Here is an 11,885-nt window from a genome sequence, read left to right on the forward strand (position 1 = left end):
AAAAAGCAAGAAGTATTTAAAAACTTTCAAATTTCGCGCCACAGTGACGTGTTATGAGCAAGAATGACGTCATACGGACCAACAATAAAACATAATTTTCAGTGCGTTAACTGCACGTTAGCATTCAAGTGATGCGCTCAAATGGAACTAGAGGCCCCATTACAGACGTCCAGTCATGTGTCGTCGCGACAGGTCAGTTAGGCGGCCGCCAATCGCACAAACAAGGTTCCGTGACGTCATAGAAAAGTTGCGGGAAATTGGCTAGGGGTCGCGACTGCTTCACACGTTTTCTTTCATATCTCCGTTATTTGTTCGAAGATTGCGATGATATTGGTATCATTGTTATCGGGACTAAGCAGTCTTTCTAATAAACCCAACTTGTATTTTGTCTTCATGGCTCCTTTAAAAACAGTACTGCACGTGATATATAGACAACATTCAAATTGTACCTATCAAAAATGTTATTGGCATCATAGCTCCTGTGCTGGCATACATATATAACTTAGCCTTATCAACCGGATGCTTTCCAAAAATGATGCAAAAGTCTACAGTGAAAGTATTGTACAAAAAAGGGAATAGGAACGATATGAACAATTACAGGCCCATTTCAATATTGCCCGAGTTTTCCGAATGCTTAGAAGAAATATTCTATAAGCGAATCGTGAATTTTTGCTCCAAGTATAGTTTAATCTCCTCATCGCAGTATGGTTTCCTACAAGGTAGATCCATGGAGACAGCACTGCTCGCTCAAAAAGAAATAATTCTCAAGTGCTTTGAAAAAAAAAAAGACTTGTGTATTGGTGTCTTCGTGGATTTCTCAAAAGCGTTTGATTGCCTCAGTCACAACACGCTTTTTAAGAAACTTGATCTATATGGAATTCGTGGTACCCCACTTCTTCTTATGAAATCATATTTCCGGTATCGTGAACAGTGCGTAAAAGTAGATAACTTTATTTCTTCATTTCAGTCAATCACCACTGGGGTCCCACAAGGTAGCATTTTAGGGCCATTGTTATTTATCTTGTACATAAACGACATCACAATGATTAATGATAAACCCATTTACATTATGTATGCTGATGACACAAGCATATTTTTTACTGGTAGTAATATGCAGAGCTTAATTCCACTTGTGAACAATACACTACAGGGCCTTCAGGCGTGGAGTGAAATGAACTCCCTTCTTATTAATACTAATAAGACAAATGCGATTGTGTTTCATACGCGACAACTTCTTATTTCTCTCGACTGTCTGCTATACTTGGGTAACACTGCTATTGCGCTTGCGGATTGTGTAAAAACCCTTGGTGTGTACTTTCACAAGAATATGTTATGGGTGGGATGTTCACGTAGATTCTGTTGTAAGCAATCTGGGTAAATGTGTTGGTGTTCTTGCCAAAATGCGTTCCTTCCTTCCAGTGCCAATCAAACTACTAATTTACAACACACTGTTCTTGCCTCATTTGAATTATTGTTTTTTGGTGTGGGGATCGATCACAAATACCAACCTCAATAAAGTTTACATGCTTCAGAAAAAAGCTATTAGGTACATTGGAATACTGTGCGCCTACAATGAACTGTTTAGCCGTTTTAAAATAGTGCCAGTGTACAAACTTTTTATTGTTACTTGGCCCTTCGTTACAAACGAGCTGTATATAATAACAATGAAAGCTTTTTGAGTCTATTTCATCTGAAAAGAACTCTTTCGGTTTATAAAACTCGGAACCAAGATTACTGGTACACTCTTTTCTGTAGAACCGATTTTGGTCGGCAAATGCTTCGTTATACTGTCCCTCATGTACTTAACAAACTACTTAAGAATAAAATTAGCGTTGAACGCAGTAGTATCCATGCGATTCGGCAAGCCCTGTTGTAGTTGCAATTATTTCTTTTTTTTTCCGAGTGAAATTTGGAAAGTGAAAGCTGTATGCTGTCTCCAATGAACTTCATTATTGTTTTTTTTGTTTTTTTATTTATGTATTTTTTTCAGAGCTATGACATGTGTCCTTTCTTTATACAATGTACGTTCATGCAGCGCACTTCTAAGTATGGCTAAGTTTCAATGAAGGCATTTATTTTTATTAATACGTCTACTTTTTTTTAAAATTCTCCTGCAGTGTTTTTTTTTTTTGTGTGTGTGTGTGTGTGTGTGTGTGTGTGTGTGTGTGTGTGTGTGTGTGTGTGTGTGTGTGTGTCTTTAATACTGTATGCGATGTGCCAAAGTTTGTGTTCAAGATCTCGCTGTCTGCCATGTAAAAGGGGGGCTCGGGTCTCCTCAAGCGACACCAAGTCGCTTTTTTCCCGGGCCTGCCCCCATCTATGTGATGAAAAGAAATAAACTGAAACTGAAACTGAAAGAAGGAGGAGCAGCCGCGTGCGAAAGTGTGAGGGAGGGGGCGGCGCTCTGCTTAGGCGTCATCTCCAAGTGCGTCGCCACGGCTCACAATGTCTCACTGCCTCCCCCTCACACTTTCACCATGAGTCGCCGCCGGGGAGCGCCCTTCCCCTCACACTTTCGCCGACTCTCCTCCGTTTGCGCGTAGGTTCAAACACGATTTGCAACAACATGCTCGGCGGCAGCGACGTGCTGCGAGAGAACGGCAGAGTAGCGTGCGCCATCGTGCGTACGGTGATCACGCCATGGCCGCGGCAGCCGCTTTTTTGATGGAGGCGAAAAGCGAAAACGCCCGTGTGTTCGAGACTTCGGCGCACGTTAAAGATCCCCAGGTGGTCAAAATTAATCCGGAGCCCTCCACTACGGCGCGCCTCAACGCCTGTGTAGCGTCAATCAATGATCGCGCCATCACTTCCTGAGACGCAGCAGATACACGCCGTGACCGAGAAGACTGCAGTTCTCGCTGCGCACAAATTTCGCATTAGGGAGTATAGTAATCGTCATGTGATTTTTCGGCAGCGTTATTACGCTTATTGGAGCGAAACCAGCGCGCCCGCCAGCCGGGTCCAGAACTGACACCATCACAGCAAAGTGGAACAAACGATAACAGCTGCAATAACTTCACCTCACTAAAAATAAAACTGTGGCAGTAACGAGAATCGATGCGTGGGACGCGTGGTGACAGGCACGTGCCTAAACCACTACTTTGTTGCCGACGCCACACAGAGCTCTGCGTTCGAGGTACTTGCAGTGTTAACGAAAAGGCGCCAAAAGGAAGAACAAAACAAATAAAGCGTGCACGCCTCGTGGCTTCAGTTGACGCTGCAGGGGCTTAACGCACCAAAGCTGCACGTGGGCAATGTGTCGCGCCGATGAAGGGCCCCGGATTAATTTCGAACACCTGGGGGTCTGTAACCTGCGCCGAAATCTCTACACACGGGCGTTTTCGTTTTTCGCCTCCATCAGGGAAACGGCCGCCGTGGCTGGGATCGAGACCGCGTCTTTGGGCTAGGCCGCCCAACGCCTTGGCCACTGAGCCACCGCGGCGGGTAATAACTGATGAACCTGAGTTTTAAAAACATGGCCCTCTGCACGTGTTCAACGCTTTCTCGGGGGTGACTTGCTGTGTGGCGCAGGCTGGCGGGCCAGTTTGAACATGATATATTGAAACGCATCGTATACAATAAGAGTTGCGACACTGTCGCCCTTCAAGGCCACACCACGAGCAGCCTAAAATTTATAGCTTGAAATTTGCCGGTTTCGTAGCTGATTTAAGCTTAATTTCCCACTTTCTGCCCCATTCCTGTGTATAGTTTATGTTTTTACGCGAGTGAACTTTACCACAGACAGAATTTATAGTATGCAGTCATCATAAAATAATTTGATGGAGATATTAGGTTAGATGTTTTGAATTAGATCGTCAATATAGATATTGTCACGCAGCCAAGGGCGACGCAGGGTTCTTGCGAATAGTGTTTATAGAAAGAAACCTTTCCTCCGCAATGAACTAAATAAAACACAAGCGTCGAGGAAGCAGCCAGCAGATTGACGTGCGCAGAATGACGTCGGTGAATCGAATGCCACGGCATCTTCCCTGCGAATATTTATCTTTACGCGTAATTCTTTCCGGAACCGTTCAAACTAGATAGAGAACACTGGCGATAAAAGAGAAGCATTGTAGTGTAGCGACGACAGGGCGAAACACTCTCCCTATCAAATAAGAGAGCTCGTTCGGCATACAAAAGAAAAAGAAGAGAACACGGTCTTCGCTTCGAAAACAGACAAGACAGTCGGACGTGGCCAGACACTGGCAACAAAACACAAAACACAAAACGAAACAAAATAAAACAAAACGAAACAAAACAGAAGCCATAGTTTGCGGAAAAATTGAACTATACGTACCCTAGTAGTAGTGAGTGTGCGTATAAGGGTAAGCACCTCCAAATAACCAGAGCAAAATGCATTCATATACTATTTCGCATGATCATTTACGTACTGCTTTATATTAGTTAAATACGCTAAGATCAACTTCATTTTTTTCTAGAGAGATGAAAATAGCTTTAAACTTCTTAATTAGCTGAACGCGAGTGGCGTTGTGAAAGTATCAACCTGCCCAGCATTGCACAGCACTTCACAAATCGCGTTAACTGTTCATGACGTGGTGGTAGATACTTCTCTCGAAGGCCACTTTGTGGACTGTGAATTACGTTTCTTTTTTTTGTTCAAGAAACGTGCTTCAATATTTCGCTAAAATATGCCCGTGCAATTTACAATACAAGAGAGTTATATCGGCCTATAATTGCTAACTAATAATCTGCCACCTTTCTTGAAAGCCAGAATCATGCGGGCTATTAGCCAATCGTCAGGTACTGCACTAGTTATAACGGTCACATCCCATATTAGTGAGCAGAAATTTAATATCAAGCGGGATTTACAAAAGCTCGAGGATGTGGGTGGAATTAGAGTATGATGATTGGGGAAATTTCACAGCGGGATTTGCATCGGGACTGGTTTTGCTTTGAGTTAGGATCATCTCAGTTACAGTGGAAAATTTGCCCTCCGGTTCCACAACTTCTGTAGGTTGTAAGAAGGTGATCCCCAGATGGACATAGCAATAGACGCGTATACGCCCATCTCTGTCCCCTCTTCCTCCTTTGGTGCGAACATAGACCAACGATCCCTTACATGCTTCCATCGTTGACTATCTCCTTTTGGGCTCCACTTCATCTCTTGCATAAAAATTCTCCTTTCAAACCGTACCTTTTCGTAATGTTATCCTTGCGTAAAGAGGTACGCAACCTACATTACGGTGTTGCAACATATCCTCTCGTATTTCTGCGTTCTTGTTTCGCAATAAATTTCAGCACGGTACCGGCGTGGCCCCGGTCCACCGGAGCTGTGCCCCGTCACCGTTTTCACAAGCGCTCCGCATGGAATTCCGCCACCGCCCTGTATTGATCCTTTCACCATTGATCCTTGCCCACATGCTCGTCCTTCTTGTATACTCCGATCCTTTCCTGACCTTTCTCGCCGGCGGTCCTTGTGCGAAATAGCCTTTCTCCGCGTATGACTTCCGCACCAATCGTCGTCCACGTAGAGTTTGCCGTGGTGTCTTCTTTTTTTTCTTATAATTACGCCAAAATTGCGTACTCATATTGCTCACGATGACACACAGTCACCCGAAATGCGCACTTTTTGTGCGATAGGGTTACTACGTTATGAGTTCAAGATTGCACATGTGCGTTCCGGTGTCCGCCTCTGGGCGAGATAATTTATGCCTGTTGGTGGATCTTCCCATTCCAAGCATCAATACATACATACATAAATATACACATACGCACATACATACATACATACACACATACACACATGCACACATACACACACACACATACATACATACATACATACATACATACATACATACATACATACATACATACATACATACACGCATACATACACGCATACATACACGCATACATACATACACACATACACACACATACATACATACATACATACATACATACATACATACATACATACATACATACATACATACATACATACATACTCTGCCCGAAAATCCAACCCAATACCTCATTCTCGATCTTTATCTCTCTTCGTTGATATCGATCTTTGAATGTAATTTACAGGGTCACAGTCCCTTCACTTGGCCCCTGGTTTAAACTAGGTGGCAGCGAGCGGCGACATCTTCAGCTGCGATCTACCGTGGCAAGATGTTTAAGGGCACAAGCCCCGAACGGTGGCTGCCGGCACCTTCTGTAGCAGGCAGATGTTGAGCTCCGGGAACTCGCTCAGTGCGCGGGCTAGACTCAATTGGATGTTGAAAATGTCTTCTTAGTCTCTATAGCTTTATAAATTCTTCGAAAAGGATAGACCTCGAAGAGGATTCTCACCAAAGCTGTTTGAATAAAAAAACTTGTGACTATTCGAAAATTTATAGTAGAGTACTTTAGGGGCAGAATACTTATTGCCAACCAGTTAGTTTTCCTAATTGCCTAGCAACGTTGTTTGAAAAGTATACAATGCCAAAATATATCTTCGGGGTAGCGTCTTGTCGATGTCGAACGGAAAAACCAGAGCGACAACCTGCTTAAACAAAACACGTGTTGGGAGAACGTCCCAAGTTCTTCCAACACTCCAAGTTCTATAAGTTCCATTAAGCGTTAGCCCTATAGCCATGGCACTCTATCTGTGTTGTGTGGTAATGTCGCCAGATGTGGCGACAATGACCGCACAACTGTATATTCTAGCCAGATCACGACATGTCTAAATTTCAACCACTTGCACGGTGAACAGTCTATAGCAGGGGTCGGTAGTATTTCAAGGCGGAGGGCCGAGTTGCATAAAGCCGACAGGGCGGGGGCCGGACGGCAAATCTTCGGTTGCAGGCAAAAAGTAAAAATTAGGCGAATTCACGATAATGTACAGAACTGGAACATGTGGGACCATTTGAACTGGGAGCGATATTTATATGTTCCTGACTAACCCCATTTGAGGTCAAAACTGCCATGTCGGCCTTCCGATACAACGCGGCGAGGTTAAGGGGGAAGGGGGGGGGGCGCGCTTAACGTCGAGCTGGCACCGCATAATACTGCACCGCGGGCCGCATTCTCCCCGCGGGCCTCAGGTTGCTGACCCCTGCTCTATAGTCATGTCCCCTATTAAAATAAATTAAAGAATTGGCTGCGGCTTAGCTCAGTCAACCGTGGATATGCAAAGCGAAAGCTTGGCTTAGCCTGGTTGAGTCTTGGTTTCACTTGGTTAGCCATTGATTTAGTTGTAATTATTATGATATTCGTCCAAAGCCACTTCAGTGTCCCTTTAAGAAGCACGTAAGTGAATTTGTGAAGCTCCTGTTTTTGCTTGCACTGCGGGCTCTCAAATAAGCACACTTTTCATAGTTTATGCGGGCGATGAGGCGGTATTTATTTTATAAAGCCTGAAACAAGAATAACTACCATGCGCGGTTTGCGGCGACCGCACCAACTAACAGCAGTGACGTTAATACAAGGTGCTACGTAATTGGAAGATGTCCAAAATTAGAATTCAAACAAGTTTCGGTTTCGGTTCTGTGAAGCAACAGGCTTAGCCCTATAGCCATGGCACTCTATCTGTGTTGTGTGGTAATGTCGCCAGATGTGGCTACAATGACCGCACAACTGTATACTAGCCAGATCACGACACGTCTAAATTTCAACCACTTGCACGGTGAACACTCTATAGCAGGGGTCGGTGTCGGCTGTAAAATACGCCAGATAAGATAAAACCGTAACAATCACTAGCCGAGGCCTACGCAGTGGATGAACGCCCTCCGCGTCACCGCAGACGCTCAAATGCAATGCGCTTTTCCCTCATCTTTGGGGCTTGCCTGCCTCGTGCCTATATCGTAAGAGGCCTGGTTCGCAGCAGGCCAAGGGTCGGCTGATTCTGGTCTGTTGCCGCAAGAAGTCGGTGCTTATGGCAACACCACGCCAACGAGAACTCGCCCGCGCGTCAGTGTCAGCCTGCAGGCGTTCTACGAACTCGCTCGTAATGAACGTTACAGCGAAATAATGGTAAATTCAGTATAGGCAATATTACCTCAAAACAAATAGGTCAACTTAAAAAGACACGCATAGTCGGTGATTCAAACATGCAAATTGCAAAACAATTTGCTTAACGCTCCAGACCATTCGGCCATAAGCCAGCGATGCCAGGGGCGGAAATATATAATATAATGTACATCCAGTTTACATATTTATTAGTTATAGATTTCAAGCAGCTTATATGACTATTTCTTGTATCGCGCTCGTGAAGTAAGCGTCCCCAAAATTCCCACAATATCACATGCCTAGCGCCTACATTCCTTAGGCATGCATGCAGAAAGGCGTTCGCACATGTGTGGTCGTGCTGCTGACCACAGCGCAAAAAGTGCTTACCGTACCCTAGTTTTACGCTGTACGATAAAAGTTTCATTTTATTTTGATTCCTTAGTACCTATATTAACTTCGCTGACTCTTTTTCCGCCTTAGATTGGCCTTAGATGTTTCTTCTATATATATAGCGTACCAGTCTGCGAAGCGTCGCATGTGCGCTTGTGTGGAGCGACTTGGACTTGGAGCTTGATGCTGTCTACAAACTATACAAACTAACAAATCAAAGGCACATTCTTCCTGGCACAAACGTGCCGTGGCTTAATTTCAAATGAGCGAATGAATTGCGACGACCCGCCGGCCGCCGGCCGACTAAACGCTATACAATCTAAACTTTTTTTCCTCCCATATACTCCCTAGAGGTTCTTTTTCGCCTGTCCTCTAGTGGTCCTCCTTGTAGGAGTTTTTTTACTACATGGAACAGGGAGGTTTTGTTTACCTCCTCAAATCAGGGAGTTTTTAGGTTATTGAAAGGAGGTATTTAGGGAGTGTTAAGAAATGTTCGGGCGAATTTAAGGAGGTCAAAATGGAGTATTCTTTACTTCCTGAAGGGCGTTTTTAAGTGATGTTTATGGAATTTTTAGGCGGTTGAATAGGAGCCTATGATGGCTCACTTTGGAAGTACTTATGTTAGTTTAGGGGCGTTTTTAGGAGGTTCAAGGGAAGCATTTACTTCTTTTGAATAGAGTTTGACGAGAGCTTGGGGAGTTTTGTAGGCCTTCCGAAAGGAGGTTTTCAAGGCCACAAGGGAGAATTTATAGTTGCCTGCGGGAGTACTGATTTCACGCGGTTTTTCTCGATTTCAGGTTTATTTCAAACGAACTTTCGCAGACAAGTTTACATGGTACATGGTGTACACAAGGAGGTTCCGAAAATACTTATGGCGACCTCATATTGGAAATCCCAAATGGTACATTGCTAAATAACACGCCAGTTAGGAATTGGAGACAGCAATACGATGCTAGTTGAACAAACCGCAGAAACAATATTACTACAAGAACTGGAAATACGCGAAAAACAAAGATAGGCACAAACACAACCGCATGGTAAGTGAAATCATTATAGAATACTAGCGAATCGAGAACGCGTCAGTACTTATCAGAACTTATCATTACGCATCAGCGCTAAGTACACAGTGAAAAAAAAATGGTTGCAGTGGTTTACAACAACAACAAAAAAATTCAGTAGGTGGTGAAATGAGCGAGAGCTGTGTGCTAGTTGAACAAATTGTAGAAACAATAATAATACAAGAACTGGAAATACTTGAAAAACAGATAGGCCCAAACACAACCGCATGGTAAGTGAAATCATTATATAATACTAGAGGATCGAGAACGCGTCAGTATTTATCAGAACTTATCAGTACGCATCAGTACTAAGTCCACAAAGTGGAGAAAAATTGGTTGCAGTGGTTTAAAACAACAAAACAATTTTTCAATTTGTGGTGAAATGAGCGAGAACTGTGCAACAATTTGATATTGAAAGGTAACAAGCATTTTGTAGGTGGTAAAGGCACAAGAGATAAATGATGTAGGAGACAGACTGCAGTGAGATGGCTATGGATAAATGAGTTATATAAAGAACGAAAAATATGCTGCGGAAAATACCAGTGCGTTTTGATAAAGACACAAATGCGCCAAGAAAAGTGACCGAGTCTGACGGGTTAATTGCAATGGTATAGAACAGAATGGGTGGTATCGCGACAGCTTCTTTAGAGTGAGAACAAAAAGCCATGAAATTCGTGTTTTTCAGATAATTTTTAGTTGATTCATTTCGCACCAGTTGCCAATATTATTTAGATAATTGTTTCAAGTTAAATTAATTTGTTAATATTATTGCTTCACTGAAAGATAGCTGTATTATCAGCATACAGAACGGCGCATCAAATACCCCCTTTTCAGTAAAAAAATAAAAAAATAAAAAGTCAGAAATATAATACATTATTCTTTTTGACTACTATCCAATGATTACAGGATTGAAAACAAATATTAGTGAGCGATATTGATGCGATAAAAGTTAATTAGTTCTAAATCCTTCACACGTGGTTTGGTGCTGGCAAGGTCCAAAAAGGCATGTTCCAGAAACGTTAGAGCTCTGTGTGCCTTCTTGGGATATTGAATGTTGAAAACCCGGAACGATGCAAACAGACTACACAGTCCTCCCAGTAAAGATGATGCAGTCAACACACGCTGACCATCGATGTGGAGGCTAACTTCCCCGTTCACGGGATGCAGGCAGGGAGTCAGAGGAACATCTGCCTGAAAAAGCAAAAAAGAAAAAAAAAATGCCCCGCACGTAAAATTCAAAACAGACACTATGGTTAAATGAACTTACTAATTCGGTACAGTAATAAAATGGTAAGGCCAGGTTCCCTGCGAATTCCAGTGCCTAAATTAGGAATGCAAAGGCTTCATAAAACCAAGTGCCAGTACATTAACCGTCGTGGCTTTTGCAGCAATAAAAAAGATATTACTTCCGCACAATATACTCGAGCACAACTTTAAATGACAGTGAAGATAAAATGCAAGTCTCTGTAGGTTGATAGGTTAGTTTTTGTTTTTGACTGAAAAACACTTTGGTATTGCATGATTTTGTTAACTGCTGTTTCTTGCTTTAAGATGCCAGGTTGCATCTATTCAAGTGAGTGGGCACACAATTAAAGATGCAAACCCTTACACTGCCTCTCCCCTACCATGGTGGCTCACTTTCATAGAAAAAGTGCAGCTTTTGCGAGCTGGACGGCTGTTGCAAGCCGTGGCAATACTCACTTCTGCTGGAGGGGCCAACTTGGTTTCCGAATGCACCCTTGCCTTGTACAGCACAGCCTATCCTGCCTTAAGATCTATGAAGTAATTCAACTCGATCATGTATCAGGATCTGCAGAAGAAAATCGTGTCAGCAAATAATGAATTCATGCCGGAGAGGCACCCACTGTTTCAGTTATACTTGCAGATACCTCCACCTATTTCCCTCCTGGTGTTACATCCAAAGCTAATTTGTTACGGCTTGTCTCATCAAGTATGGTCATCTGTCATAACACAGCTAGTCATACAGGAAAGTCCTTCACTGGGTCAGAAAACACTTTCTTTTTTTACAGTAGTGATAAACTAGGCGACTCAGTCATCCGTATTCTGACACCTTAATATTCTGTGTCACCGAGCTGACAAGCATGATTGGTGCATAAGGTCATTTGTAGCCGCAACCGTTACTACAGCCTTGTTAGCTAACGTAAACCTCGTTCATGGCACCAAATTACTTGTGACTGCATGGCAACAAAAAAAAAAAAAAAAACAGCTGAAATGGAAACGCTATTCTCGCAAACTTACCAACGCTGCAAGCCACACGCACCTGCCTTAGTTAATTTACCGTGATTGTAGAAGTTTCCGTCACGCAAAACCACAGTGCACTTTTTGGAGCTGCAAGCACCGTGTCAAAATCGAGTGTCAGATGAATCGAGTAATTTTTGTGTATGTTCTTACTATTGATTATGACAAAGTGATTACCAACAAAAGAAGAGTGTGTGCATTGTTCTTCTAAAAAATGATATC

This window comes from Haemaphysalis longicornis, unplaced genomic scaffold, assembly GCF_048455015.1.
Source record: "Haemaphysalis longicornis isolate Haplotype H1 unplaced genomic scaffold, Haemaphysalis longicornis Haplotype H1 scaffold_1, whole genome shotgun sequence".
NCBI classification, from domain to species: Eukaryota; Metazoa; Arthropoda; class Arachnida; order Ixodida; family Ixodidae; genus Haemaphysalis; species Haemaphysalis longicornis.